This window comes from Rattus norvegicus, chromosome 16 (assembly GCF_021556685.1).
Source record: "Rattus norvegicus strain SHRSP/BbbUtx chromosome 16, alternate assembly SHRSP_T2T, whole genome shotgun sequence".
NCBI lineage: Eukaryota > Metazoa > Chordata > Mammalia > Rodentia > Muridae > Rattus > Rattus norvegicus.
Window position 1 is genome coordinate 83353039 of NC_141549.1, and position 27752 is coordinate 83380790.

The window sequence follows — 27752 nt, forward strand, 5'->3', positions numbered from 1 at the left end:
CTTAGGATTGCTAGGGGTTTCTCACAGAGCAAGAACTTCATCCCCACATGGGGCTGTGTGAGGGAGAATGAACGGAGTGTTGAGTCTTTTTTCTGGAGCTGAGCACCCACAGGACTGGACCGGCACACCGGTCACCCAAGGAACACTGGGCCCCTGTGCTGAAAGATGTTCGTGAGCTGCCTCTTTCCTTCAGGAAGCTCCAAGACTGCACAGGAACTGAGACCTACCACAGTAATGACCCTGTAGGTAGCTCTCCTCCAGCTGAACCCGGGCCTTCTTTCTCCACACTTGGCTGCTCTGACCTGTCATGGAAGCAGGCCTCAAGCGTCCCCTTGTCTAAGTATTCCATCCTGTACCAAAACTTTCTGAAAAGAGGCCAAGAGGCATTTCTTCCTCTTGACACCCAAATCACAGGTAATAGGTGCCCACAGATACCCTGAGAAAAGGGTGAAAGCTTGAAGCTGTCCTTTGAGATTACATGTTTACAAGATACAAGTGATTTTTTTTTTTTGCTAAAATTGAAAGTATCATAAATTGCATTCTGTGAAGGCTCTGAGCCATTATGTCTTCCGTGATACCTCTAGGAGCTGACCTCAGGTCTACAGGAGCCACAACACTGATTTTCTACCATGGGAGCCATGACCTTGAGACATGACACACTCTAGACTGATGTATTCATGCCGAGGCAGTGAGAGCTTATATCTCTGTTTCCCTGTACTTGAGTAGCCCCTACGAGAAAGCTGGTGCCAGCTCCCTGAAGCCGTGCAGATAGTGAAGGGTTTCCCACTCCGAGGCAGAGCGGACTCCATACTTCTTTTGCCCCAGAGTGTGCAGAACATCTTCTGTCTCTGCCTTGCAATGCGGGTACAGGGCTCCATCTAGGGGACAAAGCCACTTCAACAGCATGTACTCAGAGAGGTCTTGAGATACCTAGAGCCTCAGAGAACCGAATGCAGAGACTATTGGTCACATCTCAGACAGAAGAACCTAGCTGAGACCCTGGAGAGCTCCCACTGAGGCTAGCAGAACAGACAGCTCCACAGTAAGAGGTGGCATCTGCATCGTCACCTCTATCATCCCCGCTGTGGTGACTTGAGTGAAAATGGCTCCCAAAGCTCATAGGTTTTAATACTTGGTCTCCAGTTGGTGGAACTTTTGGAGAAGGATTAGGAGGTGTGGCCTTGTTGTAGGAGGTGTGGGCTTTGAGGTGTGGACTTTATTAGGGGTGGGCTTTGAGCTCTTAAAAGCCTGATGCCCTTCCCAGTATTCGCTCTCTACCTTGTGGTTGTGTCAAAAGATGTGAGCTCTCAGTTGTCCCTGCTGCCATGCCTTTGTTCCACCATCACAAATTCTGACCCAGTATATATATTAGATATACATTCAATATTAAATAAGATATATGTATTAGATCTGTATATATATTAGATATGTATACATATCCACATCATATAGTATACACATTTATGTGTGTACATCTATGTGTATATATTCAAATAGTTTTATATATAATTTATAGTTTATATAAATGTATATATATATAGATATATATACATTTATTATCCTTGGTCATGCTTTTTCATTCACTGAAATAACAAAGTGACTAATACAACATTCAGAACTCTTTCATTTCCTTACAAGCTTTATGGACATAGAGATGCACACGCTTTTAGGCCATGGTGCCCAACTCAAAGGGGAAACTAAAGAAATCAATGGGAATCTAGGTCTCCACCTACCCACAGCTCTAACCACTCTGGTCAGACTTATCACTGTATTCGCACAATGTTCTTCGCACTGGCTTTAAATTCAGAGCATAAAGAAGTCGCAAGGATGTTAAGGGAGGAAACTTGGTTCACAGACAAGAAGACGTGGTGTGAAATGGGACTGAGATGTAAGAACAGATGCACAGCTACGAAGTGCACAGCGGAGCTCCCAGGTCAGGCTCCAGCTCCTGGGAGGGACTGAAGCGCCTGCCTCGAGCTCCGTGTGATCTGGGCTGTAGGATCAGCTCCGTCTGTAAAGTGCTTACACCGAAGCTTGAGTACCAGGGTTCAATCCCTAGAATCCAGAAAAGAAAAATGAAACAAACACAAAAAATATACACACACAGACACACACAGACACACACAGACACACACAGACATACACAGACACACCTATACATATAGACACACACACAGACATACACAGACACACCTATACATATAGACACACACACAGACACACACAGACACACACAGACATACACAGACACACCTATACATATAGACACACACACAGACACACACAGACACACACAGACATACACAGACACACCTATACATATAGACACACACACAGACAGACACACGCAGACACACACAGACACACACAGGTATACACAGACACACACAGGCACACAGAGACACACACAGAGAGACACACACAGACACACACAGACACACAGGCACACACAGACACACACAGAGAGACACACACAGATACACAGAGATATACACACACAAATAGACACAAACAGACATACACAGACACACATATACATATAGACACACACAGACACAGACACACAGGCACACAGACACACAGGTATACACAGACACACAGACACACACACACACACAGACACACACAGACAGACAGACACAGACAGACACACACACACAGGTACACACAGACACAGACAGACACACACACACAGAGAGACACACACAGACACACACAGAGAGACACACACAGACACACAGATGCACACACAGGCCACACACAGACACATACAGACACACACACAGAGACATACACAGATACACAGGCACACACAGACACACAGGTATACACAGACACACAGACACATACAGACACACACACACACACAGATGCACACACAGGCCACACACAGACAGACAGACAGACACACACACACACACTCACACACACACACACACACACAGGAGTGCTAGTCCATGGTTGCAATCCCAACCCTGGAGGGTGGGGTGAGAACAGGCTCACTGGACTGACAGCCTTAACTAATTAGCGAGCTGCATGGTAATAAGAAACCTGTCCTGCTGAGCCCCCTGACCTGGAGCAGGTTAAAACAGGACATAGAACAGGACTCTGGTGTGGCTTTAAAGACTGATCGTCTCCAGAAGGGAGCCCTCTAACTATACTACTGAATGCTGATGACAACTTCTAAAAAGTCCTAAAAACTTTCCTGCTCATTCTGAGGGATAAAAGCCACTGGGTTAGGGGATTGATTCCTGTAGCCTAACAGTGGGGGATTAAGTAATGTGGCCTTTGTTTTGTCTCTGCAGGAATGGCTGGGCTCTAACTTTCAGCCTGCTAGTAAGAAAAAAGGAACACTTCAAAAAGTGAACTTAGCATTTACTTCTAAGTTGTACAAAGTTTCCTATGAAAACTATCCAGGTAAAGAGGGGGGACAGAAAGACCCTATGCGGGCCAAGGGGAAAATTCCCACTCCACTCTTTGTCCTCAGCACTTACACATCTTTCAGAGCACATGATCCCATGGCAAAACGTTCATCACAGTTCACACATAATATCAAATCATAAATCAAATAAGATGTTTATACCAGAGGATGTTTACATGCATATCCATTAGGAGTAATTATCCTGTTAAACATCCATCACCTGTCACAGCCCCACAGGTTCACTGAGAGTTAAAAACCCTAGCTAAGTTATTAGTAAGGTTTTGTATAGATAAATCCAGTCAATATTTTATCTTCTGTGCTAACACCTATAACAAATGGTTAGTTCCCTTTTGATGACCTTTGGTGAATGGTTTCGCAACCTCTTGGAATGTGATATGAGTAGTAGAAAGTCTTGTTACTGTCTAGAAGCAATTAACTGGTGACACGTGGGAGACTGACAGAGTTCTCATTGAAGTTTTGACTATCAGAAAAGGACCTAAAATCAGCCTGACTATAAAAGAGCTTAATAATCACTGATATAATCTCAGGAATTCTTACAGGATCATCGTTACGAATGAAGAAGTCATCTATTTGTCTATATAGCATCACCACAAGACAGCACATCTTCACAGATCAGCAGAGACCTGCTCAAAAGGGTGGGCTAATACCTTGTGGTTTTCATATATGTTTAATAATAACATATATGTTTAGTAATAACAGAAAAGGCTTGTTAATAGCAGGAATCTTTCCTAAGATGATTTTCTCCTGGGCCTTGCCTACTGGAGTTCTGTCGTCGATTTTAATCTAAGGGGGTCATCTCAGGAAGATCACCTGCTAGTTATTAGCTTGTCCTATGATGGCTCCTGACACTGTCTCAAAAAACAAAAGGAAAGAAAGAGGGGAAGGGAAGGAAAAGAAAGGGGAGGGAAGGGGAGGGCAGGGAAGAGGAGGGGAGGGCAGGGAAGGGGAGGGCAGGGAAGGGAAGGGGAGAGGAAGGAAGGGCAGGGAAGAGGAGGGAAGGGGAGGGGAGGGAAGGGGAGAGGAGGGAAGGGGAGAGGAGGGAAGGGCAGGGAAGAGGAGGGGAGGGGAGCGAAGGGAAGGAGAAGGGAGGGGAGGGGAGGGAAGGAGAAGGGAGGGGAGGGGAGAGGAGGGAAGGGCAGGGAAGAGGAGGGGAGGGGAGCGAAGGGAAGGAGAAGGGAGGGGAGGGGAGGGAAGGAGAAGGGAGGGGAGGGGAGAGGAAAAGACCAAACAAACAAGACAGGTGGCACAGCTGAACTTTGGCCTCCCCACACATGTGCACACAAATATGCATAAACAACATAGATGTCTCTGTGACCCAGAGCCATTTAAACAAGAAACAGCGAGTGGCTTCCTGGGGCAGAAGGAAGATTGCCCCCCCCCGAGAAGTCTCTGAGTTTCCCATCTCTGTGTTGCACACAGCAAGCCTTCGGAGCTGTTCCCCACTGGCGGGCAGGGTGTAGGACTGGGTGTGAGGAAGGCGCCATCTCTCTGGTCAGAGACTGGGCTGAACTGAGTGTAGCAGGCACCAGCCTTTGATTCACACGATAGAGAGACGATGCTCCCAGCCCTTTGTGCTTCCCATAATTACAACAAAGAGAACGACAGGATTCTGACTCTCAGCCTGAAGACATGGTTAAAAAGATGTTTCCTCCCTTAAGCCGGCAGGTGAGTGGGGTATCATTGCCAGTCCTTTCTTACTTTGGACAATTTAAATTATGTCATACTTATATTTCACATTCATATTTTATTTAAACCAACCCTATCCAAGACCAGGGTAGATACTGCCCTTCAGGAGAGAGGAAACAATTCTACAGTGCCTCTGTGGTCAATCTTGGCTGTTCAACCGTTGCAGTGACACTCAGTGTGCCTACAGGCACTCAGTGTGCATACAGCAGAAGCCTGGGAGTGTCCCCGTAGACTGACTCTTGGCAGCATGCCATACTCTGCCAAACAAGGTAAGTCACCAGAAGAAAATCCTCCACACATAAGAAAGGTCTTGTCTTGGAAGTGGCAGTGGACGCTGTCCTCTCACTAGGAAGGACAGCGATGAGAAACATTTCCTGACTACTCTGTCACCTGGGTCCCACTCAAAAGCAGCAGTAGAGGACAGACACTTGAAGCAGAATTTGTCATTTAACAAACAAAACCACAGCAGCTCACTGCATGCTAAGACCTTTGCACAGGTGATGCTACTGAAGGATTAAATGTAACCCAGAGAACACAAACACCTGACTGGAGTGCACAGACACTCTGGGAAAACTGCCAGAATCTCTCTGGCCATGCAGTGCAGGGCCTTGCTGGGCTCTCAGCAGCTTGATTTTCTTGTGTGGTGAAGCCTCTGGGGTCCAATGAGCCACAAGTGTAAGAGTTTATCACATCCATAGACCCCCAACCACCTCAACTGTGTCACATTTTGCTTGAGTCTTTTTAGGTCTTGAGCCCACGGTTTACATGTTTTTTCAGAAATACAAACCACAGGGAACAAAACAAAGGTTAAATGACAAAACTAAACAGGCTTTTACAGCTGCTCTCAACTTACAAATTCAGAATGGAGTTATTTCCTGTTCAGCCCACTAACATTTGATATGTAATTGTGGCCCCTAAAACATTCTTCTTTCTGTACTGGGCCCCCACTTTCCTATCTGGCGGGCTCCAGTGGGTGCCATTGCCACACATTTCTATCCCTCTGCTTTGGGAAGCAACGTCTTCTGATGTCTGATGTTTGCCTTATCCCTTAACCTGTGGGTCGAAACCCCTTTGGGGAGGGGGGTCACATATCAGATATCCTGTGTATCGTATATTGACATTACGATTCATTACAGCAGCAAAATTACAGTTATGAAGTAGCAATAAGAAAATTTTATGGTTGGAGGTCAGCACAACATGAGGAGCTGTGTTAAAGGGTCATGGGATTAGGAAGGTTGAGAACCACTGCTTTACAAAGGAAGGCACTCAGGTCCCATTGTCAAACTCTGAACAGTCCCCATGAATCCAACAGTATGCAGAGGACATAAAGCCTACCTGGCCTAACAAACCGTGGAGCAGAGAGCCTGTCAGACGTCCCTGGGGTCTCTCACACAGCCTGCATCAGCACAGAAGACCGGGTCACAGTCATGCACCTAAGCTATTCTCCTGATCCCTAAACACCAACTGTGAACACGATCACAGAATCTGTGTTGCAACGATAATACTGGAACATCCAAGGGTACAAGTAACAGCTTCAAATGGCTCAAACATCGCCATAGGCTTTCCCAGACTCTGAATTCACGTATCTCACTGCAAATGGGCAACCTACCTTTCTTCATGTCCACAAAGCTGTTGCTCAGACCTTTGGTTCTCAAACTCCCAGCCCCACCTGGACCAAGTAAATTTGAAAGTGATGTGAGGGGAAACATTGGACAGAGGGCACAGTGGCCTCAGGGTAAGTCAGTACAGCAGAAACACAGATGAACATTCCTACCTAGTTAAGTTCCTGCCTGGGTAAGGTGCCCACAAAGCAACCCTCACCCTCCTAGCAACCACGGGTGTGAAAAGGAAACCTTGCTTCATAGAGACCGGAAGTGCTTAGCACACTGTCCCTCTGAGGTTAGTGTGCATGCAATCTGGGGGGCCCAGAGCTGTTGCTGTAGTCCCATTCCGAAGCCCATCTTAGATACCCGAGACGTGTGTTCTCTTATGTATATATAGCCAAATTCTGCTGAGCGGTGATGCAGAAATCTAGGAGAGGCTTCAATCAGCTGACAGCTGACACTTAGGGTCCAGAAAGTGGATGGCTAGATTCACTGAGGAGTGTAGGAAGGACTGAAATGGGAAAGTCCTGGGGGCTTAGGCCAAGGCTTGAACACAGGGTGGCAGATATGTGTAAATAAATGGTCACCCACACATGAGAGAGTAGAAGACGATAAAGGGTGGGATCATAGGAAGCTTCTGAGCCAAAGCCATGAACCCCTGGCCATGGGAAGGAAGAGCTTGGGACACAGCCTGCCTCTCTCTGCTGCTACCACATGCAACCTGGAGCCACTGTGCCAGGCACCCACCGAGCTTACCACCATGAGAGCATTTTCCCTGCTTGGTTCAGCGAGAAGAACGTACCGTACACCTCAGGCTGCTGTTAGATTTCGGTAGACCTTGGTGACTGCTTGCTACCTTAGGTGGAGATAATCACCGACTCCCAGCCAGGACTGGCAGAGGAAGAGTGTTCACCAATGTGCAGGAAACAACCCATTTCCCAAGCGGCAGTCGAGGCAAGCCATGGCCTTCTGCTGTGTCGGCACACTCAGGATTCGGAGCATGTCGCTGCCTTGCTGGCTACTCAGCTTTCAGCATCCACCTTAACCACGGCCTTTCCCTGTGCCCAGAGCAGCATTTACTAATGCAGGCTCACATCCTGCCCTCTCCAGGACTCACAGGACATGGCTACTCAAGGCACAGACTGATGTTTGGCCCTGACCACACTCTAGACAACGCCTAGACAGAGCTGTTCACATCTTCCCCGTGCTCACTAAGGTCCATCTTGGGGTGACTAATGGGTCCCCAACCCCAAGTCGCCCATCCTTCCATGTACCTCGGTGAGCTGACCTCATTCTCCAAAGAAACATACCTCAGTCAACATCAGGAACTGACCTTATATGCCTTGACTTGGGCCACTGTGACTCTGCCTGGATCTAATAGGAGGTAACCCTCACATGGCACTCCCGGATCCCATAGCTCCCCACACTTTTCAGATCCACTCATCTACTCTCAAAGTAAAAGCCTGTCTTGGGAAAGGGTCTGCACTCCCCACTCTCCGGCAGACGCCCACTGATCTGCTCAGAACATGCATGTGGTTGGGTAGACAGCACAGTATCCACAATCCATGCTGATTTCGATCTAAGTGTTAGATCTAAGTCTGGCTGCAGTTCAGCCTTCCCTGGATATTCATTAGCCTCATTTTCTTCTTCCCTGAAATGGGCTAAGATGCCAAGCTGCGACTGCTAAGAAATACAAAGGTTGAGGGGTTTCCCAGCTTCCTGCTAATGGCCCACAGTCATTCTGTTCTAGGCAGCTGAACTCCACAGTCTACACAATGGTCAGCCATGTGTAGCCATGTGTAGCCATGTCTGCTAGTTAGTATTCTGTCAAGCAGACAGAAGCCAGAGTTATTTGGGAAAAGAAAATTCAATTGAGAAAATGTCTCTAACAGATTTCCTGTATGCAAATCTGTGGGGCATTTTCTTCATTAGTGATTGGTGTAAGGCCCAGCTTACAGGGAGGATGGTTCCATCCCTGGAAGTGTGGTCTTGGGGATGTAAGAAAGCAGGCTGAACAAGCCATGAGGAGTAAGCCAGTGGGCAGTGTTCTTTCATGGCCTTTTTCTTCAGTTCCTGCCTATAGAGTCCTGCTTTGAGCTTTGCTCTGACTCCCTTCAGTGGTAGATGAAGATATGGAAGTGTGAGCTTTCCTCCCAGAGTTGCTTTTTGGTCTTGGTGTCTTATAAAATCAGCAGTAGACACCTAACTAAGACACATGGTCGGCCACACCAGGCATCTGTCTGCACACAAAGAAACAGAAACAGAGAGAGAGAGAGAGAGAGAGAGAGAGAGAGAGAGAAATGCAAAATGCAAAATATTTATAGACAGTAACAGGGAGAAGGACAGAGATAGGAAAAGAGACAGATATATAGAAATATGTATGAGATGAACATAGAAACAAAGACAAAAGCACACACATACAGATAGTAGATAGATAGATAGATAGAAAGAAAGAAAGAAAGAAAGAAAGAAAGAAAGAAAGAAAGAAAGACAGACAGACAGACAGACAGACGGATATTTGATGGAGAGATGATAGACAAAATCCCCTACATTTCAATGTGGCAGAGCTACACTGGCTCCCACACTTAAAGTACCACCCCCAAAATCAGTCACACACTCGCTATTCAAAGTTAACCATGTGCACAGGGCACCAGCACACAGCTGCTGAGTGGAACACATGGTGTCAGATGTGGTGGCAAAGCCATGCTTTGGATGTCACAAAAACTGCCCTGGTAAATACAGCACCATCAACAAAGCTTTCCTCTACATTTGAGCTCTGGATCTTACACCAGCCCCTCCTCAGTTCCGTGACACTCCACTGATAAGGAGCACTGCGGACTCAAGCATAGAAACATGTCACTCACACCCAAACACCAAGACTTGTTCTGCCTCCAGCAGTAAGGTAAGAGCATGGTCAGGGTGCTCAAGGCCACATGCTTTAACGTGAAGAGTAGCATGAGGCTATTCTTGGAGTCTCCTTTTTCCACTGACAACATCTTACTTTTAGTACAGGTTAAAAAATTCCAGCATATAACAGACTAGAATAGGAAACACACACACACACACACACACACACACACACACACACACACACACACACACACACACGTACCCTACCATGCTCACAAATCCCACTTATCCCTGTGGCATTTCACAGCCATACTTCTCAGCAGCTTGAGCCAGTCTTTCAGGACGCCTTCGCTCAAGATGGGCGTGTGTCTCACTTCTCAGTGGTGGCTGAGCACAGTGTGTGGACTGACACAAAGGGAGGCCTCATTCTGGGCAGAGAGGCTCTGAAGTAAGAAGTGTGAACTTCAAATTTAAACACCCTCGGGTGCCCAAGGCCCTTCAGCACTTCAGAGCTTCCTATGGCCAATAGGTGAAGAAAGATTTCACCCCTGTTGACTTCAAGTTCCCCAGCTGCTACACACCCTTCAGTTTCTGAAGCACAGGGCAAGCCTCACCAACACTGCAACCCTAGCAGCCTGTGGCAAACAGATTCTGGGTAAGTCGTAACTGATTAATTAGAGTTGAGCGCACCAACATGTTCAGTGAGTAACAGTAAAAGCTTAACCACCTTCTCGACTCAGACATGGATGCTTCGATGTCACGGGAGAATAGGGTAATTACTTCTAGCTGTTCGGAGCAGCACACAATACAAAGTGGCTTAACAAGGTGCAGAATTAGCATACCTAAGAAAAGAGGACATTATAATGTATCTGTGGGGGGGGTCAGTTACAGTATCATTTAAAACTTGTCACTAATTTTGCAGGCCCTCTTTTAATTATGTAAGGCGTAGAATAAATTAGCCTTATTTTGCTGAAGTAGAAAAATAGGTCATATCCAATATGTTTTGTGTTTAATTTCAGTCTTCTATGTTTTCCACTCAGTGCCTAGAACAGTAGGAATTATCTTGACCTTTTCTGCCATTGTGAATTAAGTTGGTTTCCAGACATGAGATACAGAGAAAAATTAAGAAAGTCTTTTCAATATAAGATGTCCTCTAAAGAAAAAAAAATCCCTAGAAATGTTGCCAACGTAGCCAGGGGCAGAGGGTAGCTCCTCACAGTGTCTGCCAAGCTGTATGTATCTCTGCATATAAGGAGCCTAAGATTGCAATGTCAGTCATGACCTTGTGCTCTGCCAACTTGCTGATTGGGGTCATGTTGGTCCTGGAGAAAGGTAGGAGCAGCAGAGTCAAGGGAAGTTATCAGCCACATCTTTCAGAGTAGTGACAGATGCTGGAGATGTGACAGCGGTCAATCCTCCTTCAGGGGGCCCTCACACTAACCGACCTACATCATCCAGGGCCACCAGGACCAGCTCAAAGCTGTCTGGTGTTCTCACATCAGTTGGTGTGAGGTAAGTATGAGCCACAAGGAAGTCAAATGGCCTCTGGTGGCACAAATGATACAAAGTGGTCCCAAGTGATCCAAGGCTGACCCAAATGACCTACCCACAGTGGCCTGGCTGACTTGATGGGCCCAAGGCAGATCCAACTCCTTGGCCGTGATTAAACAAATATGGCCTCAGATGATCCAGAGTGGCCAGACCATTACCGCTACCTCACTGAGGCATTTCCTAGTCCTTGTTTCCAGAGACCTCATCCATGAAAAGCAACACGTGTTCTACATACGCTCTGCAGTTGCTCCCTGGGAATACTCAACCCTTCTTTGCTGACACTGAGACTGGGGTGAGGCTAGATTAGAAGCTTACCACATGATCAGAGAAGGCCCTGGTAAGACATTTGTCTAAGGGCTAGAATTGAGTGCAATCACTCTTGGCCTTTCCCTGACATATCAATCACTTAAATAAAGAAAGGGCGTTTGCTAGTCAGCTGTCAGGAGAGCCTTCTTGCCTTTCTTTCTTAGCATTTATTTCCTCCATACTGAGATTATTTTCTTGATGCCCCTTTCTAAACATAAAGTACATTCCTGTGGAGTGGCCGTGTTTGCTAATCTGTTCTCTTGAGGCCCGGTGTGTTGCAAGATTGCAGTGATTTGTGAGCAGACACAGAGCAAAGACGAGAAAACAACCCCAGGCACAGGGCTGTCACATCACCTGACAGAGTATCTATGGTTGGGGCCTCAATATGCTAGACACAAGCTCTAGCCTTAATCTGCTGAGTCTGCACTTCCCTCAGACTTCCAAGTAGCATGTGTGTAACTCTTCATAAGCAAAGGGAATAAACCCCAGAGTCATACATACCTCCTGTTATTCAGGGCTCAGGAGCGTCTGATGGACCCTACTCTACCTAGGGTCTAAAGTAAGGTATTAGTGCTGTTTAAGGACAACAGGGAATCCCATGAGGCACCCATACACTAGAAAGTACAAAAGAGACAGAATTGTACATCTGTGACACTAGAGCCTCCAAGACTCCCATTGGGATGACAAGCCAGAGGCACTTACAACGTGTAGAGGTTCAAACACATGCCCTTACCACAGCACATGTTACCTCAGCAGAGAGCTTCCCAGACACACAAGAAGTGGAAGGAAAAAGAAAAGAAGAGAGACAAGTGATGGCCATCAGCAACTCCCTTTCTGATAAACCAGGCAGTCAGATTTGAAGTGCTGACGAGATCGCTTATAAAAACTACATATAAAGTTTGAACATTTCCTAATAGGGGAGTCAGAACCTTCTAAACAGAACAGAGACGGTAGGACTGAGGTGACCCCGCCACAGTACACTGGGCAGGATAGGAGTTAGGCCTGATGGGCCACCTGCACACAAAGCCATCAGGACTGACTAACTTTAGACAAAGTGCTAACAGGGACTGAGGACAGTGAGCTGTTTTGGGGGCATGTGACTGCTGGTCATCTCTCTCCTCTCCCGCACAAGAAAAGAAAGGGTGCTGATCCTCAAACTCAGAAACCTATGCACACATCCACTCACACGCAGGAGAAAACCTCCCATTTTAGAATCTACATTGGTTTATTTTCTCTAAGCCACCAGGTTTACTGAATACTCACTACAAAAAAGGAGGTTCTCCTCCACGTATACAGACAGAAGGTGCCCATCCCAGGCTACCCTCGCTATATCTGGAGTGAGCTCATGTCCTAACCTGGGCTCTGACTTGCACATTAGAACACACAATGATCCTTCTCTTACAGACAAAGCCATTTACAATGAGTTTTATCTGACATTTCTGGGGCCATCGTTCCTTAGTGATGAGTCTCCAAGCAACCTGTCCATCCCAGACTAACAATAACCAGTCAGGGTCTCTATTTCCTCTGCCTGGGTAGTGAACAAAGAAAGTATTTCCACTAGTAATATTGTATCTGTTAGAAATTTGAAAATCAACTTCATGCTAACATTGGGGGAGGGAAGAGTGAGGACCTTGATTTTGTCATCAGAACCCTGGACAATGGAATTTTTGAAAGACTTTCCTCACTACAGACTGCTACACGCTGAATGGGCCCACACAGGGCTGAGAACTTACACTGCAGCCTCTGGGACTGACACAGTTACTGAACATGTTGTTTCTCACTCCAGTTCGCCACTTTGGACACAGGCAGCATTCCTGGGACAACAGGGATGCTGAAGACAATGTTTCCCATGGCAACCAAAACAAGACTCTTTACTCCTAAGTTGAGGTGGTTGGGACCATCCTGAGATACCTTCTTGAGTTATCCAGCTTTATCCCTGGCCCTCCTTGGCTACGGCATGCTGCTTGCTCTGACTATAACTTACACACCTCTTCCCTTCTATCTGACCATCGCTTTGCCTAAGATGCTTCTACATCTATATGGACCATGATGGTCTGGGTGCTAAATGCAGGTAGAAAATTCCCCCAGAAGTTTGGGAAAATGAGTCAGCCATTTCCTTTCCCCCTGTAGCAAATGTTATGCAGACCTCCAACCTACCACAGACGACAGACACTGACCTCCCTGTCTGCAGTTGGCTAGGCTGTAGTATGGGAAATTCCTCCACCAGCTGGTCCAAAGCATCAGCTGAGACCAATGTACTCCCATAAATGACCTCTTTCCACCCGAAGTCAAGGAGGGACAAGGCATTCTGATGGTTTCTAATTGCTCACAACTTACTGTCACTTGGGAGCAAAGCAACCAGACCCCCTAACTGCTCCTCTGAACATTACCTTGAACATATGGGATTACTTCTTGGATAATCCATTCACTGAGAAATCCATTCACTGTGTGGTGGTTTGAATACGCTTGGCCCAAGGAGTGGCACTATTAGGAGGTGTGGCCTTGTTGGCATGGGTGTGTCACTGAGGGGGTAGGCTTTGGCACCCTTCTAGTTGCCTAGAAGACAGGAAGCCTTTCTTCTCCTGTTTGCCTTCAGAACAGCACCACGCCTGCTTATATACTGCCTTGCTTCCCACCATGATGATAATGGACTGAACCTCTGAACCTGCAAGCCCACCTCAATGAAATGCTGTCCTTTATCAGAGTTTCCTTAATCATGGTGTCTCTTTCCAGCAATGGAAACTCTAACTAAGACAGAAGTTGGTACCAGGGACTGGGATACTGCTATGATAGGCCTGACCCATGCTTTTGCTTGGATTTGGGGACTTTGGATTTGGGAAACAGTGGAATGCTATAAGTGGGGTCTAATGGGCCATCCTTGCATAGATGTGAAAGATATTGGTGCTAAAGTGATGTGAACTGTGAAGACCTGGCCCAAGAGGTTTCAATGGGGAAGAATTTCAGGAAGAACCTAGAGATTGTTCTTTCGATATTTTGGTGGAGAATGTGGCTGCTTTCTGCCCTGTCTGAAGAGTCTAAGGTAAAGAGATTTATATTAATTAAATTTATATTAATTTATATTAATTGCATTAACAAAGGAAGTCTCAAAAAGCCCAGGAGACTCTTTATTCTCTGGTTAAGTCTCATGAAGAGCATTTTGATCGAGCATAGCAAGCTTAGAAAGGAAAAATGTAAAATGTATGATTCAAATAATAATAAAGGGGCACAGGAGGTAACATAGAGCTGAATCCTGTGTTCAAGAAGACAAACAGATTAAGAGAGTGGTGACCTCAGGGCAAGATTCCATCCAGCTGAGATTATTGTTTACTTTTTTGCCATTGAACAGAGTATAGTTATATCATGTTAGGCTAATATTATTTCTTAGTTATTATTGTCACTTGGACTTTTAATTTGGAACCAACTACAATCCAGTAATGAAGATGAAGGCTTTTGATCTGGACCTTGAGGCATAGTGGCCATGCATTTAATTCCAAGAGACAGAGCCAAGAAGATCTCTGAGTTCAAAGCCAGTATGGTACAGAGCAAGTTCCAAGGAGTGAAAAGCTTGTCTAGGTGTGGTAATACATGCCTTTAACCCCAGCATTCAGGGGACAGAGCCATGCAGATCTCTGAGTTCAAAGTCAAACTACAGAGCAAATTCCAGGACAGCCAAGCTTAGGCAGTGAAGGAGCTGGAAAACAGAAAGCTAGTGATAATGTAATAGAACAGGAGGCCATATTCCATCCCCAGCAAGCAGCAGAACTCAGCAGCTTCAGTCATGTGGCTCTGACTTCAGAGTGGAAAAAATAGAAGAGACTACTGGGACAATTGAGGCTGGTTAGCTGGAGATAAGAAATTAGCAGTGCTTAAGAAGAGACCAGCATCACTGAGTAAAATCTTCTGGGAAGAAGCTGTGGTCCAGAGATTGCCAAGGTTGTACCTCCTGCTGCAGCTGAACTGCATAATGTGTAAGAGTCAGCCAGGTGGTCCTGGTTTTGAAGGCATGAAGGGGTCACAGAGAGCAGCTGAGACTCAGCACTGAGTGAGACAAGGGAAGGCCATGGGTGAAGAAGGTGCAGCCTCAGTTGCACTTGATGGCCCAGGACTGAATGACATGCATGCAAAGAAGTTGAGGCTTGGCACCATGAAGAGAGCCTATGAGAGGCCATTGATGAAGCCTAGGTACAGTTGAAGATCCCAGTGTATTGGAGATGCCAGTACCATGGGATGACCACCAAGAACAGCAACAGAAGTGGACTGGAGTCGATCAGAGCCTAGAGTGCTATAGAGGGCAGAGCTGGAGAAGTGACTCAAGCCCCCGGAGGAGCCCAGAAGATCATGTGTGGATCTCAGTCATTGGAATGAGAGGGTATAAAGTTGAAGTTGCCTTGGAGACCTCAAGATGTTAGAAATGTCAGAGCTGTGGGCTCTCTGCTGAGGAAAGCTGCTAACAGGGAGTAGAACCAGCCCAGGAGAAAGAAGTTTGTTGCAGCCAACAAAGATGAAAAGGAGTTGGAGATCTGAAGAACGCTTTCACATCAGACACGGAGATACAGAGTCTGGAGTTTGCCCAGCGGGTCTTTGGTCTTGCTTTGGTCCAGGATTTCCACGCCATGACATTTTGGAATGGCAATGTAGATCCTGTGGTGCTGGAGGTACGTGCTCTGCTTTTTTTTAATTTTGATTTTATATCGGATTACAGTAAAGTGACTGGGTGAATCTCATAAGAGACTTTGAACTTTAGATTTTTAATGTGGCTAAGACTGTTACTGTAGATTATGGGACTTCTGAAGTTGGACTAATGTATTATGTATTATGTTATGGCAAGCTATGCCCCGCCCCATAGACTCATGTGTTTGAGCAAGCCTACGGGAACTAGGGAGTGGAATGTGGTGGATTGAAAATGCTTGGCCCAAGGAGAGGCACTATTAGGAAGTGTGGCCTTGGAGTAGGTGTGGCCTTGTTTGAGCAGGTGTGTCACTTTGCGGTGAGCTTTGAGACCCTTCTAGATCCCTGGAAGCCAGTTTTCTCCTTTTTGCCGTCAGAACAAGCTGTAGAACTCTCAGCTCTTCCAGTGTCATGCCTGCCTGGACATTGCCATGTTTCCTGCCATGATGATACTGGACGGAACCTCAGAACCAGTAAGCCAGCCCCAAATAAATGGTGTCCTTTATAAGAGTTGCTTGGGTCACAGCAAGGGAACTCTAATTGAGACACACTGGGACCCACCCTTTGCTAACATCAAGGGTAAGTTCTAGGTATTTAAGACATCACTATGAAGAGACCGATACCTGATATTCTGTACTTACCTATGTCTCCCTCTAGGCTACTTTTTAAATAGGGCTGACTTCCTACTAACGTGGGATGGTATATTGAGAACAACCAAAGGGAGGAAGGAACCCCGGCAGCAGATGTCCTGTGGCATCTGATGTCTTTAAGTCACATTTTACATATGCTCTATCCTGTGTAGACTGACTTCTGAAACCGTACTGCATGGTTATATTTGGTGGAGGCAAGGTATGGTGTACATGTTGGTATAGTATAGAATAGAATAGAGTTTATTCAGAGAAAGGGAGAGGGGAAGGGAGAGGGAGAGGGAGGAGGGGGAGGGAGGAGGGAGAGAGGGAGAGAGGGAGGAAGAGAGGGAGAGAAGGAGGGAGAGAGAGAGGGAGAGAGGGAGAGAGGTAGAGAGGGAGAGAGGGAGAGAGGGAGAATGAGAACTAGAGGCCAACCATGAACATGTGGAGAGAGGGGGGAGGAGAATGGAGAGAGAAGGGACAAAAAGGGAAGAGGGTAAAAGAAAAGCTTGCTGAGGGGGCAAGCAGCCCCTTTTATAGTGAGTCAGGCACACCTGGCTGTTGCCAGGTAACTGTGGGGCAGAGTCTAGAAGAAATGCCAACAGAAACTGTGACTTCTTCACACATATTAACATCATTCCCTTTTAAAGAAAATAATTTTTTTCTTTATAGAAGCTGCCTAGTCCTGAAATATAGTCACAATTATGTTCAAAGTCACCACAGAACTGATACAATTTTCACAGCTCATGGCTTCACGTGGATGGCTGGAACAGGAACTGTAACAGATGAACACAAGAGAAACGGAAATATTTTAACATCTTAATAACCTCTGTGAGAATCCAATTTTCAAATGACCTTTTTTTTTTTGTCTTAGCAACTGTTCTGGGTAATAATGACTGACATTTTTTTTATTTTAATCAAAATCATGGCCCAATAATTTTTAAATAGCTCCTAATTTCAAAAATAAATCATGTCCAAATGGCAAGACAGATCGGGATCTTGCCTTATTAATTAATTTTGATGAAAGGATGAAAATGCTGAAGAACTTGTTCTAGCCTGTTGAGTCCATGTCCAAGCCTGTCACAAGAGGAGCTGTCACAACTGGCACACTGGGGAGGATCCTCTCACAAACCTGTCTGTGCTTCTCCACTGACCAGGCACCATGGAATGGGTATAGCTCCCCACTGTAGACATTCTCTTCACCACCCCATATTGAAAATAGTTCTCTCTTCATAAAATATATTGTTCTCTTCTCAAAATTCTGTCAGATTCCTCTGTCTTCCCTCCCATCCTGATCCACACCCTTTCTGTCTCTCATTAGAAAACAAACAGGCATCTAAGGAATAAAAATAAAACAAACAAACAAAAAAGAAATCAAACAGAATAAGACAAAAGAAGCAAACAGAAGAAAATGTGCTAAAGAAAAAGCATGAGAAACACATATGGATGCAGAGACACACCACATGCTTGTATACACGTGTAGATGCAGAGACACACATGCCTGTACACACATGTGGATGCAGAGACACACATCTGTACACACATGTGGATGCTGAGACACACACGTTTGTACACACATGTTTATGCACAGACACACACATTTGTACACACATGCAGATGCAGAGACACACATCTGTACACACATGTGGATGCACAGACACACACATTTGTACACACATGTTTATGCAGACACACACGCTTGTACACACATGTTTATGCACAGACACGTTTGTACACACATGCAGATGCAGAGACACACATGTCTGTACACATGAGTCTCATAAAAACACAAAGCTGGAGGTCATAATATGCAAAGGATCTGTAAAATCCCTGACACAACATAAGACACTCTCTGCCTCTTCTCCCAGGGACTAAGCAGGTCCTGTGTGACCTCAGCCAATGAACATGATAAATAAACAAAGTCAACACTGGGACAAGCACTGAGAGTTCATGACAATGAAAAGCTTCCGCGTGACAAAAGTCACCATCATCTGGACAGAGCTGGGGATGAGAGTGGGGATCAGCCCTGTGGGGATGGACAGAGAGGCTAAGGCATGCAGTTAGCCTCAGGGCTGCAGACTGCAGTAGCCTGTGGGTTTCCTTGAGTGCCTGGTGGGAGCAGGGAAGTGAGTTAGGGGGAGATGTGTGTGGTCTTGCTGGGGATAGGGAGAAGGGAGAGGAGAGACTACAGCACCTGGTCTGCTGCTCTTAGGGACTGGCAGACTGGATTGGGAGGGACTGACTGACAGGTAGTTGGAGATCTACAGCTTACCCTGCCCGCTTCCTTGGGTGGAGTCATATTATTCTACTTTTTTCCCTTTTATTGGATGTTTTCTTTATTTACATTTCAAGTGTTATCCCTTTCCAGGTTTTCCCTCTGGAAACCCCCCTCCCATCCCCCATCCCCCGCTTCTATGATGGTGCTCCCCCACTCACCCATCCACTCCCTCCTTCCTTCCCACCCTGGCATTCCCCTATACTAGGGCATCGAGCCTTCCCAGGACCAAGGGCCTCTCCTCCCATTGATCCTGACAAGGCTATATTATTCTACTTTTGACGATAGGAAATCTATGACAATGATTGGCAGGCAATTAAACTAGAATATTGCACCAGTAGGACTCAATTTGCTAGTGCGGTGTTGAGCCGGTACTTGATAAAGATTCTGTACTTAGAGACGTAATCATACATCTATCTCTGTGAGAGTGAGCCGGTGGGAAGTTAGTCCTATACCAGGTCTGACTCACGGCGCTCATGGCACAGCTACCTGCAAAGGGACTTCTTTAAAAGTATTTTAAAATGTAATCTTTGTCAACATGTATAGAATGTATTCTGACCACATCTACCTCCTTACTGAAGAAAAGTGATCTCCTCCTCCCAGCAGCAGCTATCAATAGTCCCTCAGGGAAGGGTGGGTGTCGTGACCCCCAGTCCCATGCACAACAGAATAATGGTGGACCCGGTCTTGTGTCTGTAACCACGGCTGTGAGTTCAGCAGGAACCCAGCCACGCCCTACAGATGATGGTATCTCACAGAACTTCTTCCTGCTCTTAGGCCTTGACGCTGTTCTGGTTCCTGAATCTTATGGAGGGAAGTGGAGATGTGGTTGTCCTCTTTAGGACTTAACACTAAACAGTCGCTTACTCTCAATACTCTGACTAGTCATGGGTCTGCCTCTGAACCGCTGCCCTTTGTCAACAGTAGCTTATCTAAGGCCAGGAGCAGACCTAACCTCCAAGGACACAGGCAGACAGAAGACAATTCCCAGGGGATTTCGGAAGGCTGCATTCGTCTTGTCCAATCCAAACCACAGTCGACCCAAATGAACACAGCATTTCCAGTAACAAGGCAAACTGCTTATGCATTTGGTAAGGTTGGCACTTTCCTACGTCACACGGCCAGAAACGGCAATCCCAGAATGCACAGTGAGCCACAATGGAGTGTCACTGCAGTCTGTCAAATCTGTGGAGACTAAAGACAAAATTAAAACATCCAAATGCAGATTAGGCCCCCGTGTTTGCCAACGCCAACAGGAATCTCTGTGAGCCCTGGGGAGTCCGGAGTATAATCCATCTGCATACCTGAACTGCAGCTCCATTTCCAGGAACAATTCCAGGGGAACACTAACTAATGCAGGAAAAGCTTTAAGAAATTAAATTCTGTTTCAATATTTTAAAGCTCACAGAATGAAGACATCCTAGCCGTCAATTCTGTCTTAATGGCAGATACCCACGCTGGGCACCATCCTGGGAATAGGAGGAAGATGGTGCCCAAGATTTGAAATAAGTATATTTCTACGAGGAAGGAAGGATGCTTTAATTCAAAATGTAATAAATGTCATGGTAAGGACCCTCAGGATAACATTTTGATAGAAGTGACCTCTAAATCAATCTCTCCTGCTTGGCACTCAGCTCCATGGTGATGGAGGCGGGTCAAAGAAGCCACATGAAAGAGACCAAAGCACCCAGTCAGGAGCCCAGAGTAGCTCTGAGGTACAGGCAGACATCGCCCAGCCTGGCACAAGACCGCCTGCTATCACCAGAGCCCAGCTATGCCTCTGTCTCAAGAAATGATGGACAGTGGCCATTACTCTAAGTCAGATGTGTACTACGGTTTATAACCCATCAGTAGGCAAGTAGATAGATTTATTAGGAAACATTAGGAAAAAACTACATGCATCTACAGACCCTTCCGTTGCTGTTCCGCAAATAGGGACATCAAACACAGAGTTCAGGTTTCACTGTACCTCCCGCTGACAGAGATATGACAGACCTGTGCGGACTCTTCTAGACTATCTCTCAAAGCTGGACATCACAGACGGCCACCCAGTGAGAATATCAGAGTTGTCACTTTAGGACATCAGGGCATGGTGTACCTCTTGTGTCGCCTGTATATGCTCTGATGACACACTGTACCACTGCCATACCATAGTGAGCAGAGGCAGCCAGGAGGCCTCCTGTAAGCCATGTCCCCATACACTGCCCCAGGGGCAGCATGATGGAGGAAAGCGTGTGACCCCGTGAGGCAGCTGTCTCTGCATGTAGAAAGAGGCCCATGGAACTTGAAGCCAGATAGATAGAAAGAGACCTGGCTGCTGGCTCAGGGGTCTTTGCAGGCCCCAAATCCACACCAAGGCCCCCCCTCATGGGACACAAGATATAATGACACAATGCCACACTCTAGAACTCTACAAAGGCCTTGCCACAGTGGGGCCTTAATTGTGCGCAGATGTGACTTATTCACTCTAGCTGTTCAGAAACATCAGGCATAGCCACATCTGGCAATGGCTGGGAGATGATAAAAGGGCTGTGCCCAGTGTAGAGTCTTGTTCAACTCCAGTGGTATATGAGTCCTCTGGTTCATCTTGTCTCCCAGCCATTCAGGGCTCCTTGGTCCCATGTTTCCTGCCCCAGCAGAGAGGGGAGTGAACTTACGACTCAAGGGACACTGGACCCAGGCTCCTAGTTACACCCCATTGCCACCGGCCTTGGTGTGCCCTCCAGTCTACACAGCCCAGTCAACCACAGTTTGAAGACCTCCTGGGAATGAAGCTATACATACACATGGTAAGTCTGCTGGGGCTCCAGGTATCACTCAGCTCATTGGAGGAGAGGCTTTGTGGGCATCGCCGAAGAACGTTTTCCCTGAGTAATCCCCTCATTAAAGTCTGGCCTTCTGCTTAAGCTCGGCATTTTTAAAGTAACAAATTGCTCATTCTTTACCCTTTTCTCAGCGTGCATTTAGTTAAGCAAGTTAAGTGTTGGCTATCGCAATTAGATCCCTTGCCCTTTAATTATAGATGAGGTCAAAGGACAGGATGTAAAGCTTCTTTGAAAAACAGCTGGAAAAGAAATCTTGCCCACGAAGCGCTGTCTTTGATCAAGCACGGTGGGTAACAAGGGAGCCCGTGGCATGCTTGGCAGAGACCTCACCCACTGGATAAGGAGCGACAGCTAGGACCTCAGCTCAAGCACCCAGGAGTCTTCATCTGAAAAAAAATGCAACAAGGACGGCCGCAGATCTGGATGGATGGAAATTAGGGTTTCAGTGCGGCCAGCCCGAGGCCCTAGGAGACAGTGCCTTTGTTAAGAGTTTCACAGGGAACTCCGACTCTTTGATACAACCCACCCTACTCGAGTTTCCACTTTTCAAGTCCACAAAAGTGTTTACAGCATCTGCTCTCTAAATGAATCCTTTTTGGGGCCTGGGAGCGTCTGCAGAATGGCTTCCCAGCTCCGGACTCGGTATCCCATAAAGTTGTGAATTACAGAGTCTCTTCCAGGCTGCTTCATCTTCAAGTAGTAACCGGAGCCCTGGGAGAGATTCGAGTGTGTGAGCACTCCAGGGCAATACCGAGAAGGATAAATCAGCGGCCAAACTCATAACCCCGGTAACTTGGAGCTGCGTGGCTTTCCAGAATGCGGACGATGCTAAAACAAGGTTTCGATTTTAATTTTGAAACATCAGCTCCAGGTTGGACCAGAGAGCAAGCCTCTGCAGCCGTCTCTGTGGGAGCTTCAGCGCGTTAACGGCACAGAGCTTTATTTCTAAGCCTGTGAGCAGCATGATCACTTCACGGAGACTCTTTCTAGGTGAAAAGTTTGGCAAATTATAAATACTGGTTAAATTTTACCAGAAGACTATCCTAAATAATATTAGGGGGGAAAACCCAAACAGATAAAAATGAACATGCAAATGTGCACAGAGCATCTTCTGGCAAAAAACCTGCCAAGTGCCCAGGCTCCCGGGCATTGTGGAGAAGAGCCACACACAGGGTCTCCCTACTATCATCCTAGAGTGGCCACCAAAGAGTGAGTTCTGACCCTCCAACGAGATCCAATTATCAGGCAATTAGCAAAGGAGAAATGTTGGTGTCAGAGGAAAGGGCGGAGAAGGTGTGATCACAGCAGTTCAGTCTTTAGAAACACAGCGAGCATGTGCGGTACACTGCAGTTCCCAGTAACAGTCGAATTTAAACTATTACTGGTGCAAAGGAACAACTTAGGCTGACTCCTGCAGCTGCTGGAAAACACGAGACGGAGAGACTAGAGGATTAGAACTCCCCGGTTCCACACGGAAGAGAAAAGCAGGAGCCGTGAGATTTCTCATCCTGTCTGCATTTTCCCTACCCCTCCAATCTACCGGCCTGCACCTTTAGGAAACTGGAAGCACAGGAGGGTTGTCCAGGTCCTCTGTCCAATCAATCCCCTCACCTCCCAGTACCATTTCATCCAGAAAGAGTACAGACAAGGTAAGCAGCAGAACCCAGGGCACAGCTGAGCCATGTCACAGCACACAGGAAAGGCGGAAGCCCAAGGAAAGCAAGCACAGAGTAGGAGAGGCAAGATGGGGGGGAAAAACCCACATTTTAATGAGAAAATAAAACACATATGCAGGAGTAGGACACCAGCAGCCACCACCTTGCCCTTCTTTAGAGGAAAGCCTTGAGAATCACTGCTAAGGGGACAGTGCAGTTGGAGAGGGAGCTTCTGAGGAAGGAAGGAAGCAGTGAGACAAGATACCACCAGGGCAGCAGAGGGAGGTTCACAACAGCAGCTGTTAGACAGGCACAGGCGGGGAAGAACCTCACAGATCACTCGAGGTAATCATGCTGCATTCAGAGGGAAAGCCGGACAGACGAGTCAGCAAAAGGAGGAAGGATAACCGATGCGTCTAAAGAAGAAAACGCCACACGTGATATCAAAACACAAGCGAAGCATACCAGAGACAGGATGCTCCAAGGACAGGACAGGACAGGTGGGAGCGGCTTAGCCAAAGAGAAAGACTGGAACCCACGGCTGGAAATGACGTGCTGTCTTTTAACTAAACTGAACAGAGTGAACCAACATCCAAAGATATCCCGACCGTGCATTCAAGCACCGAGTATATTTTTCTCCAAAAAGCCATGCAGACCAAAAGTAAGGTGGTTATTGGCCTGTGTTACGTCTGCAGAGCCACGATAACTTTACAGATGCTAAGGACAAATACAATCTGAGCATGCGCTAGCCAGCCCACCACTCGGAGGCCACGGCTGGACTTCCAGGGGGAAGCAGGCTGAGCGGACTAGGAAGGAGATACCCGATGGTGGCTGGGTGATGGTACTCAGAGTGCTTATGTACATGTATGAAACGGTCCAGGAAGAACATTTGTTAATAAAAAGGGAGTTTGAGGAGCAGTCTAGTAACATTAACGAGGTACCCATTAACAACAACAACAACAGCAAAGACAGCTCCTCAAATATCAGGTTACTGCTATTGCTAAAGCATTCTTGACCAAGAAGCTCACACACGTTTAAGTGCATGTACATGAGCACATGTATGTGTGTTTGAGTAAATCTGTATGTGCACATATATGCACATATGTGCAAACATGATGTGTGTATGTGTATACATGTATGCGTGCACACATATTTGTGGAAGAAGAAGCAGGAGGAGGTCAGATCGTCGTCATGCTCCCATCCTCTTTTCATTTCAGTTTTCCTTTCTTCCCAGGTCATCTAAGAGAGCCTGTCTCTGGAATGGGAAGAAATCCCCATGGAAACACAACAACGATTTTCTTTCCACATCAGCTTCTTGATTGGAATAAAATAAAATTAAATGCATTTTTTATACTTTATATTTTGTGAGCTAAACACCACATCCGTCAACACTACGTCTTAGCAAAGATGATCCACCCCACACTGCGTCTGCCGCCCAATGGCTGCCACTCCTGGTGGTAGGAGATTTTCCACCATTGCTGGCTTCTCTGCAGCTGTCTATGCCCGCTCGATGTCTTACGATGTAAATTGCTTTTCATTTTTGAAATTGTCTAAAAGACCAGAGCAACAGCAAGTAAAATGCTGTAGGCACTGTGCCCTCATTTCAACATTTCAAGCACAAAGTGTGTAAACTGATAAGGTCTCGGTTTTCAGTCTGAAAAGCAGATACCCAAAGCATGTGTTTCGGGATGAGTCAGCAGAATTCTGATGTCTCGGGATGAGTCAGCAGAATTCTGATGGCTCATGTCTGTGTCGCCAGTGACTGATTCTTGATTAACTCGGATAGGATGACTAATGCAGTCTGTCACACACGTGCCACACTGAAGAACACAGCAGTTACTAACGTGCGTCATGAATTCGTCTGCGTGAAGTATCATTGCCTTGGGATAGATTCCTGGTAGACTGGAGAAGTGGTGTGAAGTAGGTTGAGTCATGAGAGGTGGCAGAGACCTGTGTCTGCCTATCCTGGGATGTTTTTATCAAAACAAACCAGCAGGAGTATCACTCTCCAATAGAGGTTGCCAAGTACATTCCAGACGTAGGATTTTCTTCTCATTGTTTCGGTCTGTACTGATGTCCTGCACAAACTGAGGAAGTGGAAGGCACAGTATATGAAGCCCCGCCCCAAGCGGAGTCTCGACGGTGGGATAGTTTAAAGGTTGGTTTACCTTCAGGAGATGACAGAAGCAGCTAATTCTTCTTGTAATCCACTTTGGAATCTTCCTGGACTTACAGCTGCGTTCTATCAGGGAACTCACTCGGAACAGACTCTTAAAGAGAAGGCCGTTTACTGACATGTCACCGCTGCTTCTTTGTGCTCACCCGCACTTCTGGATATGCTGTTCTACAGCATGGCTCCACCACCAAGCTGACAACTCAGACAACAGCTTTGCACACCGATGTGAAGGTACATGGTAAAGAAGCTGTTACCTACATCGAACTGTTTCTCCTCTTTGGGTGAAACTTGCAGTGCCTGAAGAAATCTGAACTCCAGGGCAACATTAATGATCCCTCAAAGCATCTCAGAGTGCTCTGCGGGGAGTAGCACATGTCTGACATCTCCCAGTCAAAGGAAAAAAGAGTTAAGTTACTGGCATTGAAGATTGTGTCCCATCCAGATGTCCCTGCTTCCTGCAGGATCCCTTGGAAATGAGAGGATTAGGGTGAACCATGGGTGTAAAGAGCTCAGATCTCAGTTAACTGCCTGTTGATGACCCACCTACCTCCACCTGCCTTGGAACAACAGAGTCTACGGGCAGAGGATGCCGAGAGCCCAGTGGGACCCTTGGCACAGAGGAGAAAATAAATGTTGTGATGGCTATGTCTTCAGTACATCTGGGATGAACTACAATCCAGAAAAGGAGGGCACACCTGTGATCCACATCTTGAGGCTGGAAGATACAAGCTTCTGACCTGGATCTTGGCATGGAGATCTCAAAGCATAGTGGCCATGAAAAGCTTAAGTCCAGGGGAGGTAGTGCACACCTTTAATCCTGGGAGGCAGAGGCAAGCAGATCTCTAAATTCAAGGTCAGCCTGGAACAAAGCAAGTTCCACATCCAGGTATGGTGGTACACACCTTACTCTGGGCCACACCTCCTGCTGGAGGCCTACATAAGGACAATGGAGGAAGGAAGACTCACTCTCCTTCACCTGCTTGCACTTACTTGCCAGCACATCTGCTGGAACCTATCTCTTCAGGATTCCAGCTTTTACAGAAGGCCAGCTAAAACAACTAGCCTCGTGGACTGAGCAAGTACTGGATTCTTAGACTTCCCATTCACGGCTGTCCATGTTGGGGTAGTTAGGCTACAGACTGTAAGTCATCACAATAAATTCCCTTAATATATAGAAACATTCCATATGTTCTGTGACTCTAGAGAACACTGACTAATACAATGTCTCACCTTCACCTGGTGGCACTCTCCATGTTCTACCGTAAAGTCCACCTGAGGCTCACCCAACCCCAGGACACACTCTGTCTCACTGCTCTGAGAAGCAATCAGCTCAAATGAGTCTCCCATTGCAGTACCTTTGTGGCAGAGAGAATTTGATTTATGATAATTAGTTGACCTCGTTTTAGCGGTCACTCCTATGTGAAACAGTGAGTACTCGTAAGCAGCCAGGGCTGGATCCTGGCAGTCCTGTGCTAATCTATTTAAGCGTTAATACCCACCTCAAGTCTTAAATAGAAGTGTTGTAAGGTTGAAGCTACATATATACATGGTAGAAATACTGAAAATCATCTGTGGTAACTGAGAGAAAAAGCATTCATTAAATTGGAGTGAAAATTGGACTCTAAGTGTAAAAAAAATGTGCATTGTTGTTGATTGTGTCGTTGTTAGGAAATTCTCCCAATAAATAAGATATTTAACTGTAAGCTTCTATAAATTTTAACTGAGATTCAATAAGAAATGCTTCTATCAGATATTACTGAATTTTAACTTCTCAAAGTTATTTAAAATGCATGAAGATGAGAGGACTTTATGCCACGTATCAGCATCTTGCTCCTGTTCAACACAGTAAATCTGAATGGCTCTAATTACGCAAATAAAATTACATCTACAACAATAAGAATACACGACTTCAATTTTATGCGTTCCCGTTCATTTATTAATCCACTTACAGACAGGTTCATGGGCTTAGAGAGTGCCATACTGAGCGGAACAGCCCTAGGATCTATTTCAGGACTCTGAGAGGTAAGTCCCCCGCATCTATTTCAGGGACTACCCACGTGGTGTGGCTGTGTGAACCCGCTTCGC

The 27752-nt window shown here is 46.4% G+C and overlaps 2 protein-coding genes and 1 long non-coding RNA gene across 9 annotated transcripts in view; 2 read left to right on the forward strand and 1 right to left on the reverse strand.

Moving 5' to 3' along the window:
• The window catches only part of Erich1 (glutamate-rich 1), a gene marked incomplete at its 5' end in the record, with an annotated part of 52793804 nt that overhangs the window by 52482479 nt on the left and 283573 nt on the right, over positions 1-27752 (forward strand).
• The window catches only part of Dlgap2 (DLG associated protein 2), a 710212-nt gene that overhangs the window by 468039 nt on the left and 214421 nt on the right, over positions 1-27752 (reverse strand).
• On the forward strand, positions 4732-27578 carry LOC148000638 (uncharacterized). Of its 8 annotated transcripts, none has more exons than XR_015640089.1 (9): positions 4753-5107; positions 5211-5397; positions 14326-14479; positions 14825-16094; positions 16485-16580; positions 16765-16877; positions 19936-20102; positions 21610-21800; positions 24726-27578. It is a non-coding gene; the product is annotated as an uncharacterized LOC148000638 (long non-coding RNA). The 8 variants fall into 8 exon arrangements; XR_015640088.1 differs by lacking the exon at positions 14825-16094 and adding an exon at positions 17409-17567; XR_015640094.1 differs by lacking the exon at positions 16485-16580 and having other exon boundaries at positions 14872-16094.